The sequence below is a fragment of the Emydura macquarii genome, unplaced genomic scaffold, assembly GCF_026122565.2.
Source record: "Emydura macquarii macquarii isolate MOO-44397 ecotype Brisbane River unplaced genomic scaffold, CSIRO-AGI_Emac_v2 contig_691, whole genome shotgun sequence".
Taxonomy (NCBI): Eukaryota; Metazoa; Chordata; order Testudines; family Chelidae; genus Emydura; species Emydura macquarii.
Genome location: NW_027130828.1, coordinates 4557304 through 4567016, shown reverse-complemented (window position 1 = coordinate 4567016; position 9713 = coordinate 4557304). Strand labels below are relative to the sequence as shown.

Below are 9713 nucleotides of genomic sequence, written 5' to 3'. Positions count from 1 at the left end.
CTCGGGGTGGAGCTCATGGCTCCCGCTGGTTTCTGGCTGCCGGGGGGGGGGGAGCCCCTCATTTCCCCCGCTGGTGGGGGGCGGTGAGGGGTGTGGGGAGCGGCACGTGAGGGGTGTGGGGTGACAGCTACAGGGATATGGGGGCAGAGATATAGGCTACAGGAATATGGGAGTGTGGGGGAGATGGGGAGACAGGAGCAGAGGTGTGGGGGTGTCAGGGATATGGGGAGACAGAGGGGTAGGGCTATGGGGGTGTCAGGGATATGGGGCTGACAGGTACAGGGATAAGAGGGGCAGAAAGGCAGGGAAATGAAGGTGACAGAGATACAGGGATCTGGAGCAGAGTCAGAGAGAGATGGGGTGACCAAGCTTCAGGGATCTGAGGGGCATACCCAGCAGGCTCTGGGGTTGGGTTTGAAGCCGTGTCTCTGTTAAAATTAACCCCCTCTGCTTTTCACTCTCCATGCCCAGCACAGGGTGGAAGGGAAGGGAGGGCAGGGCTGAGAAGTTTGCCGGGAAGAATCATTTTGCTATGGAGATGTGAGGGTAGATTAATAGCCCCTCTCACCCAGGCGCTGGTCACACAGCGGACGGTGCACTTGGGGTGACCACTGGCCCCGTGACGGGAGAAGGGGTGGAAGGGTCAGGCCGGAATGTTCTGTGGCAGTTGCCATGTCCTGGGTGGGGACTGGGCAGAGGGGCCGTAGGATGTGGCGGGGAGGTGATGGGGTGAGGCAGTTGGGAAATGGGCATTGGGGCCTATGGGCCACTAGAAGAGGAGAGAGTTTTTTAGGAAAGTGCGGTGACAGCAGAGCCCCCCTGATGGGGGGCAAAACAAGTGAGATAGATTTGACTGGGTGTAAGCTTAAGTGTGTGAGAAGAGCAGACTCAGGGACATGAACACAAGGTGAAAAGAAAGGGAGAGAGCAAGAGAAAAAATCAGCCAAACCAAGGAGAACATGAGAGCAGTGGAAACAAAAAAGGGTTGTGAAATTCCCTGGGAAGGTAAGAGAGTTTCTAGTCCTTTCCTCTCGAACAGAGTGAAGTGAACACTTTGAGCTGCTCACAGGAGCGTCATGTGTTTGAATATAAAAGTGGAAATGGCTGGTTTTTTAATAATAAATGTTGTTTGCAGTGGAGGGATAAATGGGCTCAGGGAAGATACTGCTAGAAGTAAGGTTTTCTGTGAGAGTTGGGAGTGGGCACTAAGTCATCCAGTCTTTCTTTTATCTCATCCATGGTCATTTATGATAGGTCAGTGCTCAGCACTTCAAAATCCCAACACTGCCCCTGTTGAAGTCTGTGTGTGTGTGTGTGAGTAGGAGAGGGGAATGAGAGGGTATTGTTCTCTTAAATGGGAGGAGACTTAAGGCAGCTTGAGCACTTTTGAAAATTTCACCTGTGGGGTCTTGGTCTTATGTGACCCATTGGGTTCTTGCTACTTCTCTCTCTCTCTCTCAGTAAGATGCTGCTAGAGACATTGCTTGTTTACCCTAGTAAAGTGCTGACCCTACATCCATTTTTTTGCAGAAAACAAAGCTATGATCTTTGCTGCTTTCCTAGGAGATTCCTCCCATGGTAGCAACAGTAGGAGTCCATAGAAGCAGGTAATTACATACTCATTGTAGCAATGTTGCTGTGCAGGGTGTCACACCTGTAAACATTTCAGGGCTGAGTCTTTGCATTAGGAGTTGTTAGAGGGCTATATGTGACCCATGACTATTCTTCAACCATTCTTGGATTATGGAGAATAAATATTTTCTATAGCTGTGAAGGTGGGGAAGGGACACACACACACATTTATTGTGTGGTGTCATTATCTTTACAGCTCATAATCATTAGTCAGATGAGTAACAAGTCACTTTGCCTCATTTTTTCCATCTGCAAAACTGAGATAATGATACTTAGCTCCTTTGGAAAGTATTTTGAGAGATATGGATGAACAGTGCTATATAGTAGATAGGTGTTACTAATGTAATTCAGAGGCTTAATCTGAAGTATAATGTATAATAATTCCTCTTTGTTTGAATCATCCCTTGGAAATGCCCTGGCTTTTGCTTTCCATTGTATGGTTAATAAAGCCATAGGGCCTAGAGTTTTCTGTTTATGTAGAGTGATTTGTAGCTAAGCAAAATAAATGGATTGTACGTGATATGTAAGCTTCTCATCTATGTTATGGGTAAGGGAAACTTACATTCTTTTTTAGTTAAAATGAAAGAAGATTTTTTTTTTGTCAACTGCAATCTTATTTCAGAAGCCCGTGTATCCCAAGGTGATATGAACAGCGTTGCTGCAAGAGCATGATGGTAAAACTCTCCCACAGGGCCTACGATGCCTGATAAACAGCCTTTCTCATCATCAATTGGCATGAATTTCTAATTGCATCACTTTGCTAGCTGATTCCAGACTCGTTCCAAGTAGCAAAAAATCCTTAAAACAAATCAGGGATAAATGAAAACAGACCAAATCTGTTTTATGGTGCTTGAGTCATGATAACTTTTTTGAATCTCCCTTTTCCAACCACCCCTTCTAATATGCTTAAGAATATTATCTGTGGAGAGCTGCTATTAATATGTTCATAGGTGTTGTCACATAGGGTACTTGAGCTGGTAGCGCTTCTGTGCTTTGTTTTTCACTTTACTGTTTATACTTCTGTGTAAATTTACCTGTGGTTCTTCTTGCAAAAGATGTCAGACAAACAATCCTAGAAACTGTATGTCTCTGTGTCTGGAGAGTAGCTACAGCTGGGATATCAGCATGAGGTAGTCAGATAGCTAACATTGTAGAGCAGGGAGTTCTGTGATGCACCTTATGACTGTCTTCATCTTTAATATAGAAACCACAAGTCCCAACATACATTACTGCATCTTGATCAGAACAGATCTTGCAGCAGGCTGGAATACTGCATGTTGGGGCAAGAGGCTACACCACCATATTAAAGACGAAGGAAACTGCAATATTCTCTGTTTTGTTTGTATGAATTAAATGCAGTCCCTTGGACTCCTGACAAGTTGTCAGTGCTGATCTCTATAGAGAAAACGAAGCCATCTCTCATGTAAGGGATCACTGTGCTGAAAGTGTGGCTCAGTGGTAAGTACAATTCCAAACAGTGACCCCAGTAGATTAAGAGGTAAAGGAGGATGTTCCTGAAATACAAGGAATAGGTGCTGTGAGCTGATGGTTTAGACAAGTTTCAGCAATGAATAGTAAGTAGATAACTATTAGCCCCTTTTAAGATCAATATCAGTAGTTAAGACTTGGCATTTTCACCTTAATAAAGCTAGCAAAAACTCACTTTCATGAACACAAAACATCAAGCTGTTATATGGAGTCTCATTAACATCTCATGCATTTAGCTACAAACTAATACATATTTATTACAGTATTTTGCTCAAGGATTTTAGAGTAGAAAATCTTTTATCTGATTCTTAAAGAGGATTTCATCCCATTCCTGTTAAAGTCAATGGGAATTTTGCCATTGACTTCAGTGGTACTCATTAGCGATAGAAAAACTTGGGGATGAACACACAGGTACTGTTCTGTGGATGGTTGCTGCCATCAAGTGTCCCCTACCATGCACTACATCCATGTAATTGCTAGGAAGTTAATCAGTCTAATAAATAGTTTGCATATGTAAGTATATGTTTTTTCTATAAACCGTGTACTGGTGATTCATGTTATCATATTAGTCAAATATCATGTTACTTTCATCCTTCCTAAACATATGCTTAAGACAGGCATACAGAAATAAACATGTCCAGCTGCTTTCCACCTATCTGTACATGGGTTTTTCTTTCAACTTATCCTTTCTGCTTAGATTCATTTGAATAAGACTGCTGCTGTTTGTAAGTAGAAATTATTTTCTCTAAAACTGATTTTTATAAATGCAAATTTATTTACATTTAAAAAAAAATCTATTCTGTTCTCTAGGTGTGTATATTGTTTAAGGACACATTAATTAGTATTAAACAAAACTGATAGTGTGAACTAAAGCATTCAACAGCCTCTCTAAAAACAAAACAATAACTGAAAATCAACAAGTCCAACCTGCTTCTTCCCTCTCCTCCTATTCTTCTCCATTCCTTCACCCATGGATCCTGTCCCTTTCTCCCTTCTGCTGTTATATATCCTCTGGCTTCAGCCCCCTCCTCCACCCCCACTCCTATGCATTCCAGTAAGACTACTTCTTCCTCCATGCTGTCTGGGTATCAGTAAGGCTGCTTCTTCCTTTTCTTTGTGCTGCCTGGGTACTAGCACTGGGGGCTTTGAGAGCACTGGAGAGTTAGTCTCCCTGTTGTATTTCTAGTACCAAGTGTCATAGCTGGAGGAGCAATTCCAAGAAAAGTCATGTTCTTCCCCCTGCAACCCAGGATGGAGCATACTCAGTCAAGTCACATGTAGGTAATGTGAAGGGCATGATCATTTCAGACAGAATGTCGGAGAATTTGGCTGCTAAACACTACCATGTCTCTCCTGAGCATGTGTGAACTGAAATTTTCAGAGCCTCATAACTTGGTCAAATTTGGGCAGATTTTCATGGAGGCAACAAAAGGCACACTATGGGAAATTTCCAGTCATGGAGGCACTAGAACTTCTCAACAAAATGGTGGCAAGATTTTTTTTAACACGGTAAAATAATGCATTTTCCCCTAATTTCAGCTGCTTCTCAGAATGAGCTGTTTTTTGCTGAAATTTTCCAAAACAATTCATTCTGAAGCAGCCCTCTGACATGGAAATATTAGATCAAATGGTTAAATTTGGCAACATTATAGGCAATTGAAAACAGGGTTTTCTATTGCAAAGCTTTGGGCAACCATAACTATTGGCGTTGCTACCTGTGCCATCTACATTTAAATAATTCTAACACATTTAACTACTCTGACTCAAAAAGAATGGTCTTTTAAAAAATCTGAGATTCATGGAAGACTGGTGTATGAGAAGGAAGCTCCCCGTGGTTAATATTATTATTACAGAGTATTGGAATTAGCCACCAATGTTAACACTCCTCACTCACTGATATCCACAGTCCCCAGTCCCAGTCTAGCTGTGCATGGGATTCTTCCATCCTAAGTGGAGGACTCTGCACGTGTCCTTGTTGAACCTCATCAGATTTCTTTTGGCCCAAACCTCCAATTTATCTAGGTCACTCTGTATCCTATCCCTACCTTCCAGGGTATCTATCACTCCCCCTAGCTTAGTGTCATCTGCAAACTTGCTGAGGGTGCAATCTACCCCATCCTTCAGATCATTAATGAAGAGGTTGAACAAATCTGGCCCCAGGACCGCCTCTGGGGCACTCCGCTTGTGACTGGCTGCCAGCTAGACATGGAGCCATTTATCACTACCCGTTGAGCCTGATGATCTAGCCAGTTCTCTATATGTTTTATAGTCCATTCATCCAACCCATACTTCTTTAACTTGCTGATAAGAATACTGTGAGAGACCGTATCAAAAGCTTTGCTAAAGTCAAGGTATATCACATCCATTGCTTTCCCCACATCCACAGAGCCAGTCACCTCTTCATAGAAGGTAATCAGGTTGGTCAGGCGTAATAAGGTGTTTCTGTATTACTGTAGGTGTGTGACCGTTTATAGCTCAGTAAAAACAAATATGGCAAGTTGTCTCAAGAAGTGTACAATCTGTTAGGGTCTGTCTACACTGCAATTAAAACCCCACAGCTGGCCCATGCTAGCTGACTCAGACTTGGACTTGGGCTAAGAGCTGTTGAACTGCAGTGTAGATACCAAGTCTTGGGCTAGATCCTGGGCTGTAGGACCATTGAGGTGGGAGGGTTCCAGAGCTTGGGCTGCAACCTAAGCCTGAACCCACAATTAAACAGCCCCTTAGCCCGAGCCCCACAAGTCTAAATCAGCTGTCCTGGACAAGCCGCAGTTATCTAATTGCAGCATAGACATACCCTTAGATTACAAAAAGGGACACAAACAAAGGGTGGGAGAGCTTGGGAAGTGCAAGGGTTGCAAAAGATCATGTGACTGCCTTCTTACTCATATGTTAATATGTAATCATTACAGTATGTAGGCAGCAGTGGTGGAAGGTTAATCAAAAGGAGCTTTAGGGAGGGATGCAGTTCAGTGGGGATAGTATTTTTTTATTTTAATTGTGTGTCATTACAAGACAAATAATATGGGTGCCCTATATAAATACAATAGAACCCCATTTATTTGACCCGCCATTATCCGGCTCTCCATTGCCGAACAACCAGGCACGCAGGTCTGGAAGTGGGCGATCCCGCCTGTCGCTGCTAGATGGTGCTGCAGTCTCACACTTTCCCGTTCTCAAATTATCCAAATTTTTGATTATCTGATCTGGCCACAGTCCCAATTAGATTAGATAAACGGGGTTCTGCTATGCTCCAAATATTTTATGATTTGCAAATGGCAGTACATAAAAACAGTAAGTTAGTCTGGTAGGATCAATTGATCTATAAGTTTTATATATCATTGTATATAACTTATTCTCTGAGTAGTGGGCCTTGCATTTTACAGGACAGGATCACAAGGTCCTTTTGAACTCTGATCATTTGTAAATTTTATGGTATAATCCAAATCTGGGGACATTTTTCTTTATCTTGAGTGCATGGGGACAAAATTAAGATGAGTTAACTGTAGGTGTGAATTTAAATACATTAAACCCCTATGTGGACACTCTCCCTCAGAAGTAATGTGGCTGTCAATCACTTTAATCCTTTTAAAGGGGCTTAAGATGCTGCTGATTTTTGTATATTTTTGTATATTGCTTTTTTCAATGGTGTGCATCCTGATCCGGAGTGGTTATTGACAGAAGATGTCATGGTTAAGTATCCTAGTGTGGCCAGTGCCACCATCCGACATAGTGCACTGTGAGTCACTTTTATGTGCTTTGTGGAATACCAGCAATTTGCTCAAGTGTTTCTAGGAATTAGGGTCAATTCTCACAATCCCATTTTCTCCATCCCATAATGCTTGTTCCATCTCAATTTCACTTTTTAAAATTCCCACAGTCCCATATTCTGCTTCTGTGTTTCTGCCATCTCTCTGGAAGAAGCACAGACCCTGCACAGCTCAGCACAATTCTTGTGGCCATTGTGGATACGGGACGTACAATTCTCTTGCATTTATGGAATCTCAACGACTACTACTACAACTGGTGGTTTGGTGATGAAAATGGGATGCCTGAGCACAAGGAATGGATAATGGACAGTGAATAAAAATGTCAGGTTGTTGCTGGCATTCACAAAGCAACTCCACGTGGTGAATTGGCGCTTCTGAGCCTAGAAGTGGGCACTGAATGGTGGGATCGCATCATAATGCAATGGTTTAGGATGATGAGCAGTGGCTACAGAATTTTAAGATGCAAAAGGTACATGTCTAGCTTTGCGTGCCAAGCTTCCTCCAGCCCTCGAGTTCAGGGACACCAGAATGAGCAGCACTGACTGGAAAAGCAAGTGGAGATCATGCTCTGGAATCTTGCAATGCCAGATTGCTATTGATCAGTGGGGAAACAATTCAGAATTGGAAAATCCACAGTGGAGGCTATTGTCATCAAAGTGTGCAAGGCCATTAAGCATATAATGCTGCACAGAGTCTGTGACTCTCAGCAATGTGCAGGAATAGTAGATGGATTTCCAGCAATCAGGTTCCTGAAGTGGGATGGAGCAACTGAGGGGATGCATATCTCTACTTTGACACCACTGCCCCTTGCCAGTGAGTACATAAACAGAAGGGGATTCTTTTCCATGATTATGCAAGTACTGGTGGATCACCCGAGACACTTCACATATATCAGTGTGGGCTGGCCATGGAAGGTACATGACACTTGCATCTTCAAGAATACAGGACTTTTTCAAAGCTGCAAGTATGGACAATCTTCCCTAACTGGCATGTTCCCAATGGCAATGTTGAAATGCCTTTGGTGCTTCTGAGGGACCCAGCCTACCCCTTGCTCCCAAGCCAAGGAATGATCAACTACCAGCTAAGCAGGCCCATGACTGTTGCATGTGCTTTTGGTAGATTAAAAGCTCACTGGTGATGTTTGATGTCTAGACTGGATCTCAGTGAGGCAAACATTCCTGTTGTTATTGCTGCATATTGTGTATTATATAATAGTTCTGAGGCAAAGGCTACTGGCAAAGTGGAGGGATGAGGTGGACCATCTGTCCTTTGAATTTAAACAGCCACGTGCTAAGAGCTATTTCTTCTGCCTCTAACTGATCACAGGACAGTGATGTGTCATGGACTGTGGAAATTGGACTGCTACACTAAGCTTCTTGAATTTATTTCCTAAAATATAATAATTGCTTGAAGTGGCAACTATGTTAATTCATTCCAAAGGATTAACTTTAATTGTATGCCCAGTGCTTGTTTAACAAGTAAAAGTGAGGAATCAAAAGTAGAGGCCTTTGTTCTCCAAATGCATTGATGGGATGGATGCCATTTTTAAATTTGGAAAGAAGGGCAGGAGGGAATGGAGGTTTCAGGCACCAAAGGGGAAAACAGAGATGCTTTTATAGAATACAGCATTTATACACTTACCTGAGCTCATTTCCACTTCATCACTGGGCTCATCCATGCTTGACTGTTGAGACTGGCTTGTCACTGGTGGAGTTTCATACGGTTCCTGGCTCACCACATCGTTTATCCACCCCTCTGGTTCCCCTTCCTCCTTTAGCTAACTGTGCCTGGCTCTCACAAAGTGTCTACAGTCACATTCAGGATGCTGTTGGGGTTCCCAACTATGACATGCAGTTCACTGTAGAAGTGGCTAGACTGTGGGGCAGCCCTAAAACTTGTTGCCCTCCCTCACCTTCTGAAGTTCTTTGGTCTTCATCAGGCATTGCTGTTCATATCCCTGTCATGCTCCATGCATGTCTATAACCATCAGTTGTTCCTTAAGTGGGTTTGCACAGCCTTCTCTCCCCACGGGCAGAGGAGACCCATGACATCCAGGCAGGAATGTGTCCATCTGGTAGCTCACTGTGCATGGAGCTGACATGCTCAGATGCTAGCAAAGATGGGTTAGTAGATATGTTCACCAAGGTAAGCAACCAGGAAAAGGCATTTAAAAACAGTTTTTTAAAGGTGGGGCAGGCTTCTGGTATCTGTGGTAGAGTTCAAAATTGTGACTAGAGTGGTCACTGTCTCAGGGACAGGGGTATTATTGGACAGCTGCAGGAGGACTGGTAAGGTCGACAGAGATAATGCAGTGCCTACACTAGCACAGCGATGGAAGTAAGTTGACTTTGGCTCTGCGTCATTTGGATAAGTGGTGTTATTGCATCAATTTATATCAGCAGGAAACAAGTTTAGGTGTGGATGCATGCAAAATTATGTCAAAACAAATGGACTTAGGTTGACCTAACTTTGTAATGTAGCCCACGTGTCAGACTCCAATGCTATCAAGATTTAATTATGACCATGTATTTATACAAAGTTTATTTTAAGTCTTTGAAAATGCCTTTAGTGACTAAGACAATTCACAGTAATAGAACCTGAACTCTCACTGGATGGCATTGACCCATTGTCATGATATAGGTTGAGCAGTGAAAGCCTGTCATTTACCTATTACATTTTCTGAGAGTTTCAACAGAGGATACCATAAATGATGCCATAAACAATGCATTTAAATGACATTTTAACAGTGCAGGACAGGCTGTTTCAAAACACCATTTTGCATTGTGTATAATATTAAATACCATAAAATTCTCTCACTGGTTG

The 9713-nt window shown here is 42.8% G+C and overlaps 1 long non-coding RNA gene across 1 annotated transcript; it reads left to right on the top strand.

Annotated features, from left to right (window-relative positions):
- Positions 1-317: 317 nt before the first annotated feature.
- LOC137148769 (uncharacterized) lies at positions 318-3747 on the top strand. The gene is made up of 3 exons (XR_010918586.1): positions 318-1005; positions 1531-1607; positions 2837-3747. It is a non-coding gene; the product is annotated as an uncharacterized lncRNA (long non-coding RNA).
- Positions 3748-9713: the final 5966 nt, after the last annotated feature.